The sequence below is a fragment of the Rhinolophus ferrumequinum genome, chromosome 19 (genome assembly GCF_004115265.2).
Source record: "Rhinolophus ferrumequinum isolate MPI-CBG mRhiFer1 chromosome 19, mRhiFer1_v1.p, whole genome shotgun sequence".
Lineage (NCBI taxonomy): Eukaryota > Metazoa > Chordata > Mammalia > Chiroptera > Rhinolophidae > Rhinolophus > Rhinolophus ferrumequinum.
The window spans coordinates 1,678,201-1,691,336 of NC_046302.1; the positions used below are offsets into that span (position 1 = coordinate 1,678,201).

A 13,136-nucleotide genomic window follows, 5' to 3' on the forward strand; every position below is an offset into this window, starting at 1 on the left:
CCTACTGTATGCCAGGCACAAATGAGCACTTTGCCACACATTCATATATGTTACAGGGACCAAGAAAGAGGTGAAGACAGGTCCAGAGAGGTTCGAGACATTGGCCAGTCACCTGGTGGTACAGCAACAGGTTTGAGACCTGCCTGACCCCTTGTGTTTCAGCCGCTGCAGTCACAGATAGGGAAACCGAAATAGTCGGGAACCACCTACATCATCCTCACCTGCAAGGATAACATTTGCAACTTACAGCTAGTACATTTCTGTACATATTCAAGAATGATATTTCTCCTTTAGCAATAGCTTGTCATTGGCATGATAAATGTGCTGGTTTTCCCATAAAACATATCTGGTTTTTAAAGAGTAAGAGAAAAAAGAAAATTGTAAGTGACTTCCCCAATTCTCCTTGCTCTGCACAACAGAAATGTTAAGAAAGCAGACTGACACTTTGTCTTAGAGAATTAACAATGGAGTGCGCAGGAAGACAGAAGAATGGCTGTAGGTTTAATTATACAGGGAAGCATGGGCTGTGTCATTCAGGGTGTCAGGCGGGGTCTCAGCTCCCGCTCCCCACATAAGAACGCAGGATATGGTGAGACCAAAACGGAACACCCACGGAGCCATAGGTAGGGGAGTCATACTACCATATTCTCGCTGGTGGCTGGGTTGGAGATACAGGAAGCAGGAGCCACACAATCTGCAATCTGTCATCCGCTTGTCTGTCAACCAACCGACCCCACTTGCTAGCTGCACTCCGCCGTGCTAACTGCAACCTGCTCTTCCTAGCCCAGCCACCATCTTCTTGCTAGCCCTCATTTGCTGCTAGTGTAGCCACGGCAGTTATATTGGTGCCCAATGGCTCACTGGTTACAGCTGACGGCCAACTAGCCACAGCTGAGGGCCATCCAATCACAGTTGATGGCCATTTACTACCTGAGCCAGCACCTTTCCACGTGAGGCCGAGAGCCTGGAAACTGTGCTCCTGGCTCTGTCCCCACAGGCTGTGTAAGGAGCCTGGCAGACCAGGACTTCAGTGTGATCAGAAAACTTCTTGCTATTGACATTTTGTGACTTCCTTCACATCTCTGCGCCTCACTCATTAATTCATTCATTCATTTGTTTATTCTATGATTTATGGAGTGCCTGCCTGGTCCGAAGCACAAGCAGTATAGCTGTGAATGAGACAGACAAAAATCCCTGTACTTGTCAGACCCTGTACTTATCAGAAATGAATGACTTTGGGGTGTATAGCTCAGAGAAAAATAAAACCAAGGAGGGGCAGGGAAGTGGGGGGTGGGTGCCATTCTCAGTAGGCTGGCCTCACTGAGAAACTGGCAGTTGAGCAAGACCTGAAGGAGGGGAAGAGTAGCCATGCAGTATCTGGGAGAAGAAAGAACAGCCAGTGCAAAGGTCCTGGAGCAGGAGAGTGTCTAGCTCATGACAGGAGCAGTCAGGAGACAGGGTGCAGTGAGAGTGGAGAGAGTGGTAGAAGAGACAGAGGTGACAAGGAGCAGTACTTCCGGGATGCAGCGAGCTCGGAGCACTGAGCTAGGTCTGCGTCCTGAGTCCGCGCGGCCCCGGCTCACTTCTACCTCCCCTCCTCTCTCTCTCGCATAATTTGCCCACCTTTAGGTGATTTCCATAATGTGCCACTTAGTCTTGCCTGTCTGCTGCACAGGGAGTCCTTTGTGGAGTCATGGTTGTTCAAAATGTTGTAAATTCCAGGGGAGATTTCAAGAGGCTCACCTCACGCCGCCATTTTTATGACATCAATTTCATTCTTCTTTATGGCCGAGTAATATTCCATTGTATAAATGTACCACAGTTCCTTGATCCGGTCATCTACTGATGGGCATTTCGGTTGTTTCCATGTCCTGTCTATTGTGAATAGTGCTTGGGCTCCAGCGGAGGGACAGTAACTCAGGGGGTGTCGGAGACATCGAGCAGCATGAGTTGTATGGCTGTGGGACAGGCTGGAAGAAAGTCAGCGTTTCTTCAACATGAGGTCCTCTTCCTGTGCGACAGGCAGGCTGATTCCCTCAAGATTCCCTCTTGGTCCAAGATGGCTGCTAGAGTTCTAACAATCACATCACATATACATTTATAATTCAGATGTTAGAAATGATGCTCACTTTCTTATTAAGAAGGCTTTCTGGAAGTTCTGTCTATTAACTTCCTCTCATATTTTAATGGCTAGAACTTAGTCACATGGCCTTACCTGATGACTAGGGAAGCTGGAAAATAGAGTACTTTTGCTGGGTACATTGCCAAGCTGAATAAAATCAGGTTTAAGTTACTAAAAAAAAAAGGGAGAGAATGGATATTGGGAGGCAAATAGCCGTCTCTTCCAGTTACTCTCTGTTTGTAGGAAGTGACTCTGGTTTTCCATTAGCAGTAGTAATTGAAAGTGTCTTTAATAATTACATTGATATAAGAAAAACAGTGAGTCCATGTCATAATAAAATATATTAGGTAAATAATAATACAGATGGTGTGTGGCCAGGACAAAATTGTAAAGGTAGTGCCCTCTGATGAAGATTGGGAAGTCTGACCCAAAAAAAGAGGTTTGGGGTCATAGCAGATTTGACGCCTTCTCCGGGGCCCACAGTGGGTCCCCTCACTCTGGAGTCAGAGCAACAGTGACACACGTCTATTCAAATCCAGTGTCAGCTGCTCTGAGTCCTGGCACCAGCTAATGGGCTGCCCTCCTAACGGTGCACGGCCGCATTGCGATCCCGATCCTGCACGCATTCAGAGGCTGACTTCTCTTCTGCACGTGCTCGTCACTGAAATATCTTTTGACATACTCCTGGCATTCCTTGTCCCTTCGGTGGTTGGTCCATCGAGGTGGTTGGTGGGAAGGGGGCTGAGACACTGGAAAGCGGTTGGGTGGGAGAGGCATCTTACCCTTTATGAAGCTGCAAGCAAATATTTAAACCTTTTTAATTTTTTAAAGCACCCCTCCCTTCTTTCACAAAGAACAGTTTTAACTTTGGCTTTTCCCTTTTCCAGGTCATAGTGGCTCATGAGGCAGTTGAATTGTTTTGAGTAAAGGTTTATCTTTTGCTCTTCTCTCTGAGGTTGAGCGTTGTGCAGGCGGTTGGGGCTCCCTCCCAAGCAATGAGGCTGTGCAGACTGAGAGGGCTTCAGCAGCTGATGGCCCTTTCTTTAGCACAGTCCTTCTGAACGCCACAGCTGGGTGATGACTCAAACGGGGTGCCACTACCCAAAGTTCTAAGGATAAAAACAAGCAAAAACATTGCATTCCTCCTACACAGTCCCCTCACTTGGGCTCAAGGTGAAGTTTTAGAACAGAATGCATAGTCAAGGGAATGTTACCATCTAAAGGGCATGGGATATGCAAACATGAGTACACATGTTTAAAAATACATCCTATAAGATGCCTACCCCCCAAAAAAACCCTTTCATTTTGACATTCTCCTCTTTCTTCCTGTGGTGGGTTTCCTCAGCTGCTGAGTGAGAGGGAGTGTGGGGAGACAGGCTGGAAGCCTCCTGGGGATAGGCTGGGGAACAAATCACGTGCCCTTCCTGCATCCTAGAGAATCCAGGCCAGCCTCCCAACTCCCAGGCCAGAGGTCCAGGACCCTTACTCCCCCAGCCTATGTGGGAACCTGCTAGGTACCTACCAGGACTAACGGCCTAAGGTGGTCAGAGCTGTGGATTCCAGCACTGCCAGTCATGTCATCCCCTCTGTGCCTGAGTTTCCACCTGGGTAAAATGGAGATTACTAGTGCTACGTACCTAGCAGGGCTGTTGTGAGAATTGATCCAGTTAGCATACATAAAGAATTTGATGCACTGGATGGATCCACAATATTTCTAAGTCTTTCAATAGCCTTTAGCAAGAAGTTTAGGAATTCTCATCTTATGGTTGAGGAAACTGGAGCAGCAGTGAAGTATTGCCTGCAATCTTGAAACATACTAGTATGGAGCTTTTCTTCTTCTTCTTCTTCCTTATTTGCCTCTTATGGTTGTGAGGGTGACAGCACAACTGCTTCCCCAAAAGGGAGAGATTTTCTCCCTTATCCTAGACACTTCCTTCTTTCAAGGAGATCTGAGAAGCTTGGAGTGAACTTGGTGGGAGTGTGGGTGGCCAAGCCTGGCAGGTCACGGGGATCAGAGGTCACTGTAGAGGCCTCTTGCAGGCTGTGGGCTGAGTTCACAGAAGGAAGCACTAGCAGGAGAAGGAAGCTCAGAGAAGCAGAGTGAAACCAGGGCTTGGGTAGGCGGGAGAGTGTGGCTTACCCTCCTCCAAGTGCTGAAACGGCCACCAACAAGAAGTGACCAGAACAGAACAATATGCATGTGGGAGGTGGGGCCCACAGAAACAAAGAAAATAGCTGAAAAGTTCCAGTGCCCAGATCCCCGAAAGCTGTGTTGTGGCTGGTGGCAAAAAGTGCCATCCAAGGGAAGACAGGGCTCATGCAGTACCGGCCAGTCTAGGCTTGTCTAGGCTGGTCCACTTAGCGTGCCAAATCAGTGGCAGAGATGAAACAGGGGTGGAAAAGGAGACCCATCACCAAAGAAAGGGTGCCAGGGGACCCTGCTGTGGGTGGTGAGACCTGAATGTCCCTGTGGACAAGGTGCCTTTGCCATCTTGTAGTCATGTGGCCTTGATTACTAGGTCTTTGGGCAGTTTCTGAGCCTCATCTTATTTGCAGAAGGGACGTTCCTCCCCATGGACTCCAGGCTGCCCTCATTATTGCCACAATTTTTAACAAAGAGAGTGGCGGTCAGACGGGTTACAGGATTTGCACATGGCTCCCCAATGGCAGAGCCAAAACTCAGGACCAGGAATGTCTGATGCTGATTCAATGAAGCGATGCTGGGGACACACCCAGCTCAGCATCTGCCTGGTGTTCTGTTCTCAGCAAATGCCAGGAGAATTGATGGAATTTGGGAACAAAGAGCCATGCCAATTTGGAACACCTGGGGTCTTTGCGGGGTTGGGGGGCAAACAGCCTCACACCTAACTGCAGAGAACGTCACTGAGTTCTCAGAATCAGCAGGGTAAGGTTACAGTATCTTCAACATCGTGGGCTTTGGGTGTGGGAGAGGCTCCTGAAAACACAGGGAAAGCATGCTCCATGCTTTCTTCTTTTTTTATTTTTGGGTTTCTTTTGTACTTACTCCTGGAAATATTGTGTCTCCCATTTTTGTAGTGATTCCTTTTATAGTCTCCTACCTGTAATAATCTGGTGTTTATTTTATAATGCAACAGTAGAAGATGTTTCTTTCTTTCTTTTTTTCTATGCAAGACCACTGATTTAGGAAAAAAAATCAATCAAGGGCACAAGGGCAGTTAAATAGAGGGCAATTTTTCCCACTCTTAGAAAAATAATGTGACTTCTGTGTACAAGCTCTTTAGATTCAGGCAGGAAAGCTAAACTCTATCTGATGAGTCCTGTACGGTGCACGCCTCCTGCAGGAGGAGAGGAAAGAGGGGCCTTGAGAGAGGAGGGAGGCAACAGAACTAGAAAGTTCAGGGCAGGGAAGGCTCGGCTGGTTTTGCAGGAATGGCCAGTTCATTCATTTGTCTGTGGATTTTGGAAAGTTTCCCTCTGCTAAGGTCTTCCATTTAAAATGCTCACTTTACCAGTGATTCTGTTTCTGTTTCCACCCCAGAAGGACCTGGCACTTGTTCTAGTGAAACAACCCATATGCCCACAACAGAGGACTAGTCACATAGACACACTCATACCTTGCTGGTTAAAAAGAAGGAAAATAGCTATACTTTTGGCTATGGGAAGTTTCCCAAGACATATTGTCAAGGGGAAAAATAGAGTACTGTTTATTGAAAGAAAAAGATACAAAATTATACAGAGGTAGAGACACAGGAGTGTGAGTTTGTAGAAAAAGTTTCTAGAAGAATGCACGCCAAAGTGATACAGTTGGCAATTCTGAGGGAGTAGTGAGACTGTGTTCATGTATTTTGTAATTTAAAATAATTAACAATTTCTAAATCAACAGATGAAATACTTGTTGACCAAGTTATTATTTGTGGCTCTTCACCTGCCACAGTGCTTGACCTATGGAGGGCCCTACTGTGGCCTGGGAAATCCCAGATGTCCATCACAGGAGAGCATTTCTCTCTGACAGAGACTCATAGTCGAAAACAAAATTCTCTGAGAGCCAGGTGAAATTGAGCCAAGGTTTTCTCATCCACAAATATTGTGACAGTAACCAGTTAATCAGTCACCTTTGCTGTGTAACAAACCACCTCAAAACTGAATGGCTCAGGACAACAACCATTTATCTGCTCATGATCCTGAGTCAGTGAGTTTAATCTGGGCTCAGCTGCAGGTCAGCAAGGTCCCTGTGGTCTGGGGATCATCTGGCTGTTGGCTGGGCAACGGAGACCATGGAAGTGCCTGAGCTGGTCTCTGTCATCCAGCAAGTAGGCAGGACTTCTGGAGGCTGTAAGACCCTTCAAACCTGGGCTCAGACCTGGTGAAACATCACCTTCACTGGTTTCATCAGCTCCAACTCAGGTCCAGCTGGGAGGACACGGCGGGGCAAAATGCAGCGGGGGGAAGAACTGCAGCCATTTTTGCAGTTAGCCTATCAAGTGACCGAGATAAGCATCCAGGTGTGTTTCCAAGAAGGCAAAGATGGCAGAATAGAATGAAAAGCGTTTCTTGGAGCTCTTTCTGAGAATTGCTTTTTCCCATCTCAGGATATCTCAGTGGTGGTTAGGGAATTGTCTTTGGCTCTGATCCAGGCCACCAGAAGCATCATTCCCCTATTAAAGGGCTCTTCAGATGATTGTCATTATTTCCTTCCCCTGCCCCACTCAGCTCATTCATTTTCACGTCCTCAACACCTAGCCAGGTCCCCAGCACATCAGTGCAATGCATGACTGTGCTAACTCTAATTAGAATCGCTTCTCAAGAGCAGATAGGATTATAGGCTGGTTGCAGAGCTGGGGGATTTTGTTTCATGCATTATGTATCTGTACATATGTACAAATGTGATTTTAAAAAAACAACCTTTATTTTTTCCCCTGGTGACAAAATACCAGTTCACTGTAGAAATTTTGGAAAATACAAAAAAAGGACAAAATAATTAAAATAACCTTAATCCGATTACCCAGAGATAGTCAGTACCCTGCTTTGTGGTATATCCTTGCAGCTGTATGTGCAGGTGCATGTGTATGTATGTGCATGTATGTGGGTATCTGTGTATATGTATGTGTAGTGTGTATGTGTGAGTTTGTGCATGTGTGTGTGCAAATGACAGACCAGTGGTTTTGTGAACAGAATGGACAGACATTCCCAACACATCCCTTGGGGTCCAGCCTGCACCTGCTGTTTGGGGCATTCTGTTTCTTTCACCGTGGTGGGCTCTCCCTCGGTTTTGCACTTCCCTCTACGTTTTCGTTAAGTTGCTTCTGAAATTGGAAAATGGGAACATAGCATTTTGAAGCGTGATGGGGGCAGATAATCTCCTTAACTGACAGATGAAGAAGCAAAGGCCCAGAGAGGGCAAGTGTCTTGTGTAAGGCCACCCAGCAGATTGGGTGCAAAGTGGGGATTCTTGATTTCTAGCCCAGTGTCCCAGACCACCATACGTGTGTGGCCTCCTTGTTACTCAGGTTTCTTTTCTACAGCAAACCCAGAAGAAAAGAGGCCCTGAATCTCACCAGGAAGCAAACTGGACAGGAGGTCACTCCTCAGCAGAGAGCCTCAGCCTTGGCCCCACCCTTGCCCGAGTCTATTCCCCACAGGAAACGCCTTCCTGGGAGGGCCCTCCTCACTCCTGGAGGGTCTGTCCCTGCCCCTCCCTGCTCCCGGGCTCCTTTCTGATCCTGAGAGATCTAGCTCCCACCCAGAGCCTCCACATCTGAATAAGTTCTTCTGCCACCTGCTTCTCATCTTTCCTGAAACATCACCTTCTCACGAGGCCTAGTCTGAAACTGTAACCCTACACACACACACACACACACACACACACTCACACACACACACACTCACACACACACACACACACACTCACACACACACACACACACTCGCACACACACACTCGCACACCTGCACTCCCTGCCCACTCCCTTGCTTGGTTTCTTCCAGACCGCCAGCAGACCTGCTCTGCATTTTCTGTATTTTTTGTCTGATTCCACTGTATTGACAAAATATCTGTTTGGGAGTAGAGTGAGGAGCAGTCTCTTCTCTTGTCCACTGCTGACTGCTAACCCTCCTGCTGCCCACCCCACCACCACCCTGCCACACCTGCACAAAGCAAGTGCTCAGGAAACATTAGTTGAATAAAAGATGAATGGAATTTGAAATGAAGGCGGCTAGAGACAAAGGAATAGAGGAGGACATCATGTATTTTTCTTTTTAAAATGGGCTTTATCTGAATTTATGCATTCTGAAGGCATTCTAGCAAGAAGGCTCTGTGAAGCTTTTGCTTTGGTCCTGTTGAGTTATAAAATGGCCATGACTCTCCGTTGGGGCTCAGATACTGCACAGATCACAGGCCTCTCAACAAAGTGCCATATGCAGGCTGTGAAGCATGATCAGGATTGTAGACACAGAGAGGAGGCAGCAGCTCCTTTCAGAAGTGTGGAGGGTGAGGCCAGGTGTGAGGAGGACGTGACATCTACAGGGAGTTGGGGTGGCTGGGTAGAAGTTTGTGAGGTGGGCAGAGGAAGGTGGCATTACAAGCAAAGAGAATTACATCTACAAAGCCCGCCCAGTCTGTGGGCCTGGGGACAACTCTCACCAGCCCTTCCCTCCTCTACCTCATTTCCCTAGCAAAGGGGGCCTGTGTGTCTGACTGGCCCTGTGCTACCTGGCTGGGAGGGGATCGTGGTGCCTTGGAGAGTGCGCTCGCTCTCTCTGTCTCATGCTCTGTCCCTCCCTCTCAGTTCCTGAACTGAGAGGTTCCTTAGGTGCCTCTTCATCTCCTGCCCTTCCATGGCCTGGGGCTCCAAGGACGGGACAGCACCCAAGGCTACAGTCCTAAATCTCTGCGCTCAGTCCTCCCTGCCGTGCCAGACACTGTGCACGGAGCCACACATGCACATCGCTGACCTTGCACACGCCCTGCTCCATCTGGAACACCTCGCCGCACCCGCGGGTAACTCCGCTCATCCCCTAGGACGTCTCCCCTGACTTTTCCCTGTGTGCCCAGACTTCCCAACGCTCATTTGCAAAAGAACAGAGTCCCATAATGGTGAGATGTGTGGAGGGAACTGCCCCCACTTGTTGGGGTTGGTGCGTGCATAGTGGTCCCCTCGGGCTGCTGTAACAAATACCACAGACTGGGCAGTTTAAACAACAGAAATTTGTTGTCTCACAATCTGGAGACTGGGAGTCTGAGATAAAGGTGTTGCAAGGTTTGGTTTCTCCTGAGCCCTCTCTCCTTGGCGCGGAGATAGCTGTTTTTTTCCCTCTGTCCTCACCTAGTCCTCCCTCTTTGTGTGTCTGTGTCCTAATCTCCTCCTCTTGTAAGGACACCAGTCATTGGATTAAGGCCCACCCTGATGACTTCATGTTAACTTAATCACCCGTTAAAGGCCTTGTCTCCAAGTACAGCCACCTCTGAGGCACTGGGGGTTAGAATTTCAGCATGTGAATTTGTGGGATACACAAGTCCGCCCTAGCACCTTAATAGGAAGTGAGTCAGGAGAGGAGTGAAAGGCTTTGGGTACTGTGGCTTTCTCCTGGGAAGTATCAAGGAACAATGTCAACAGATTGAGAATCCAGAAAACTTGAATTTAACTCACATGATCCTATGAATGCCAGAGGCCTCTCTGCCGTATAGAGGGAAAACCAGTCTGAGGTCATGGAGGGCAGGCATGCTTCTATGGGAAAAACTGAAATTGCCCTCCATATACAGTACTAGTGAGGTCCACAAAGTGTGGTCTCAAGTTGTTTGATATTTGTTTACCATTTTTAAACACTTGTCATTTCAAAGAATACCTCTGAATCTTCTTGCTAATTACTTTTTACTCTATGTAATACCTTTGACACACTGGCCTCTTCCCTCACGAAATCCCACATGAACTCGGAAGAAAGAGCATCTGATCCCACTTGGCCTGTTTTTGATGTCAGTTCCCAGAGTGGCAGGGCTGTGGCCAAACCCCAGTCCTGTGAGGAGAGCTTCCCTTCCTGTGATGTGCCTAAGTCACCTGTTTGTGCAGGCCTATGAGTCTGTGAGCTGGTCCACACTGCATGTGTGGAGTGAGCTCCAGCCTCACTCATGGTGTCTGAGTGTTTGCTTTGGGACAGTTGTTGAGGAGCTCAGGTGGTAGGTGTTGTGGTGGAAGCTGTGGACTCTCCCCACTTGGGGTTGGGCTGGACTTGAGACTCTGCGGTCCAATTCCAGTGAGCCTGTTCGTTGACCTGGAATGAACATGTCCTTTGTGACCCAATAAACCCTAACCTCTGGTTCGCATTAGTTCTCTTATTCTTGAGAATTTACTATGAGCTTGGCACTTTCTAGATGCTGGAGATAAAAAGATAAGATAAATCACCCCACTCCCCCCGCCACCCTCCCCCCCCCCCAGGAGCGCACAGTCTCTAGGGGAGTGATTCTACAATGCAGACGTACTTACACTAGTGTGTGCTAACACGCCCACTGGGCTGGAGGAGGTGTGGCGGTTGGAGAGTGTGTGGGGGTTTGGGAGACAGGGAGAAGCGCTGGCAGAATGTGAACCAATGGGGAGGAGGGAAGCAAGAGGGCAGACACACCCCCTCAGAGAGAAGTAGGAGTGGGATGGGTAGTCAATGGTCCTGTGATTCCACCACCAGCAAAGATAAGGAAAGAAGTCACGAGAGGACCGGATTGGAAGGGGACCTGGAAGAGGATCAGGTTGGAAGGGACATGTTTTAGCAGGTGGGAACATGGGGATGAGACCTGGGAGCCAAGTGATACAGGAAAGCAGCCCAGCATCATGCTGTGGCATCACCCTCTGGCACTCAAGTGCCTAGTGTGGATGGGGACCCCGCAGCTGGAGTAAGGAAAAGGCAGGGGCAGGATGGAGGAGTGGAAGAGATTAGAAAGGGTTCAGGAGGGACCGACTAGGGGCAGATGAGACAGCATGACAGGTGGATCTGTGACCAAGGGACGGAGTTTCAAGAGCAGAAGGAGGGTGGCTGCCTTCCACACAGCGATGATGAGTGGCTCAGAGAGACTTAGAGAAACAGGACAGGTAATGTGTGGAGCTGCCGTATTAGAAAACTAGATGGAAGTAGCTGCGTGTTTTTGTTTCATTATTTTTATCCCCGAAGGAGGGTCAAGAAGACTTGTCCATTTCATAGGACTCGGCTCCACTTCAGCAACCCGGGTGGCCCTAATGAGCCCTAATGTGTCGTCTGAGCTGGCAGCCTGCTGGCGCCTCGCTCTCAGCTTTCTCTCGCTCTCCTTCCCGCCTGTGTGTCTCTGTCTGAGCCAACTCTCTCCCAAGCAACTGGCCACTGGGTCTCCCACTCTACTTGAACTCTGTTCACCTTTGCTTCAGAAAAGTCACAGTCACTTTTGTGGTCATGGTGGGCAAAAGTGGGACATTTCACAGCAGTCTGGTAAGAGGTTGGTGCCTCGTTCAGCTCCTTCCATCCTCCATGGCCCTCTCCCTGCTCCCACTCACAAGGAGAGTTTGTGACAACAGTCACCCAAGGAGGGACGTGCTTGGGGCACAGCCACTGTAAAATCGGTTTTGGCCTAAGGAGAAAGGACTGTGCAGTGGAGGACAGACAGACACCACGCTACCAGCAAGCTTTCTCACTCCTGGAGTGACTGCCCCCAAGAATGAAGCACAGAGGGTGGAAGAAGGAAGATTAACATTTGCCTAAAATTGACCTTGTGACAGCTGCTGTCAGCCGCTTTCTCGTGTAAACCTGTTAACAATCTGCCAGCTAAAGACAGTTGTTCCTGGTGGCTATTTCAGCTGATGGGAAGACCAGGGTCATAGTGGTAGTTTGCACCTCACACCTAATAAGTAGCAGCAGGATTTGAACCCAGATCTGATGCAAAAGCCTGTGTTCTTTCTGGGGTCTTCCCAGAAACTCTGCCAGTCCATGGGTTTATGGTGTGGAGGTGAATATATTAGTCAAAACGTTGTCTCTTTAATCTATGTTCTAACAAAAATAAAGACGATCTTAAGGACACGGAGAAAGTCATTTACAAATGAAGTATTCTGTAAAATCCGGTTCAGATCAGGAATTTGCCTAATTTGGCATATTCTTGCCCATCCCTTTGCCATTTTCCCCTTTGTTTGGTTCTAAGCACATGAAGTTGTGTGTGTGTGTGTGTGTGTGTGTGTGTGTGTGTGTGTTTTAATACATTAAGCAGTTTTCTGAAATTTCAAACCCTTACGATTGCTGATCTTGCGGCATTCTGTAATTTGCCTCAAGCATTATTTATGGAATTTGCAGAACATCCTGTTATTTTGTTACAGATTGTTTTATTCCTTGATCTCACGGTGTCCTGGAAGTCTCTGGTAGTGAAGCCTCTCCCCACCCCACAGCTGTTGCCTGTTTATAAGCCAGAGGCACTTTCAGTATATTCATCAGGAAGATCTGGGTGAAAGGTCTGGCATTTCTGGAGGATTCTGGCTAGCCCAGAATTGCCCAGAGGCCCACCCCCTCACCCTCCCCCCCAGCTAGGTCATGAGACAGAAAACGAATGGGAAAAAAGTCCCCAAGGGCATGACACATGGGAAGGTGACAGCTTACAATACTGGGGGAACCAGCCTCCTTCTGTTCTCTGAAACCAAATCGTCATCCTACAGCATGATACAAAAGGAAGGTCATCTTGACACCAAGAACCATATTATGACATGGTTTGTCATGCTGTTTCCTCTTACTTATACAGTGGAGAGTAGGATGTTTTCAAATAAACCCTCTAAATATGAAATCCTGAGAATGCCTTATTTCTAAAACGCCACACCATCAACAGCTTTTTAGCTGGTTACAATATAAAGCATATTGTAACAGTTTAAAGAAAAACTCTGAGCGAAATGTGTTTCCATAGCCCATATGTTGAATTCTGGCATCTTTATACCTTTTTCAAGTTGTTGTTAATTAGTAAAGAAATTGATTTCTGTCTTTCTGTCCTTTGTAAAATCAAGTGTATGTGCTTGGATGCTCCAGAGAGCTACAAAGGGAGATG

General features: G+C 47.9%; 1 protein-coding gene across 2 annotated transcripts in view; it reads left to right on the top strand.

The window, feature by feature from the left end:
* The window catches only part of MGLL (monoglyceride lipase), a 142,884-nt gene that overhangs the window by 77,593 nt on the left and 52,155 nt on the right, over window positions 1-13,136 (top strand). The window lies entirely within an intron of this gene.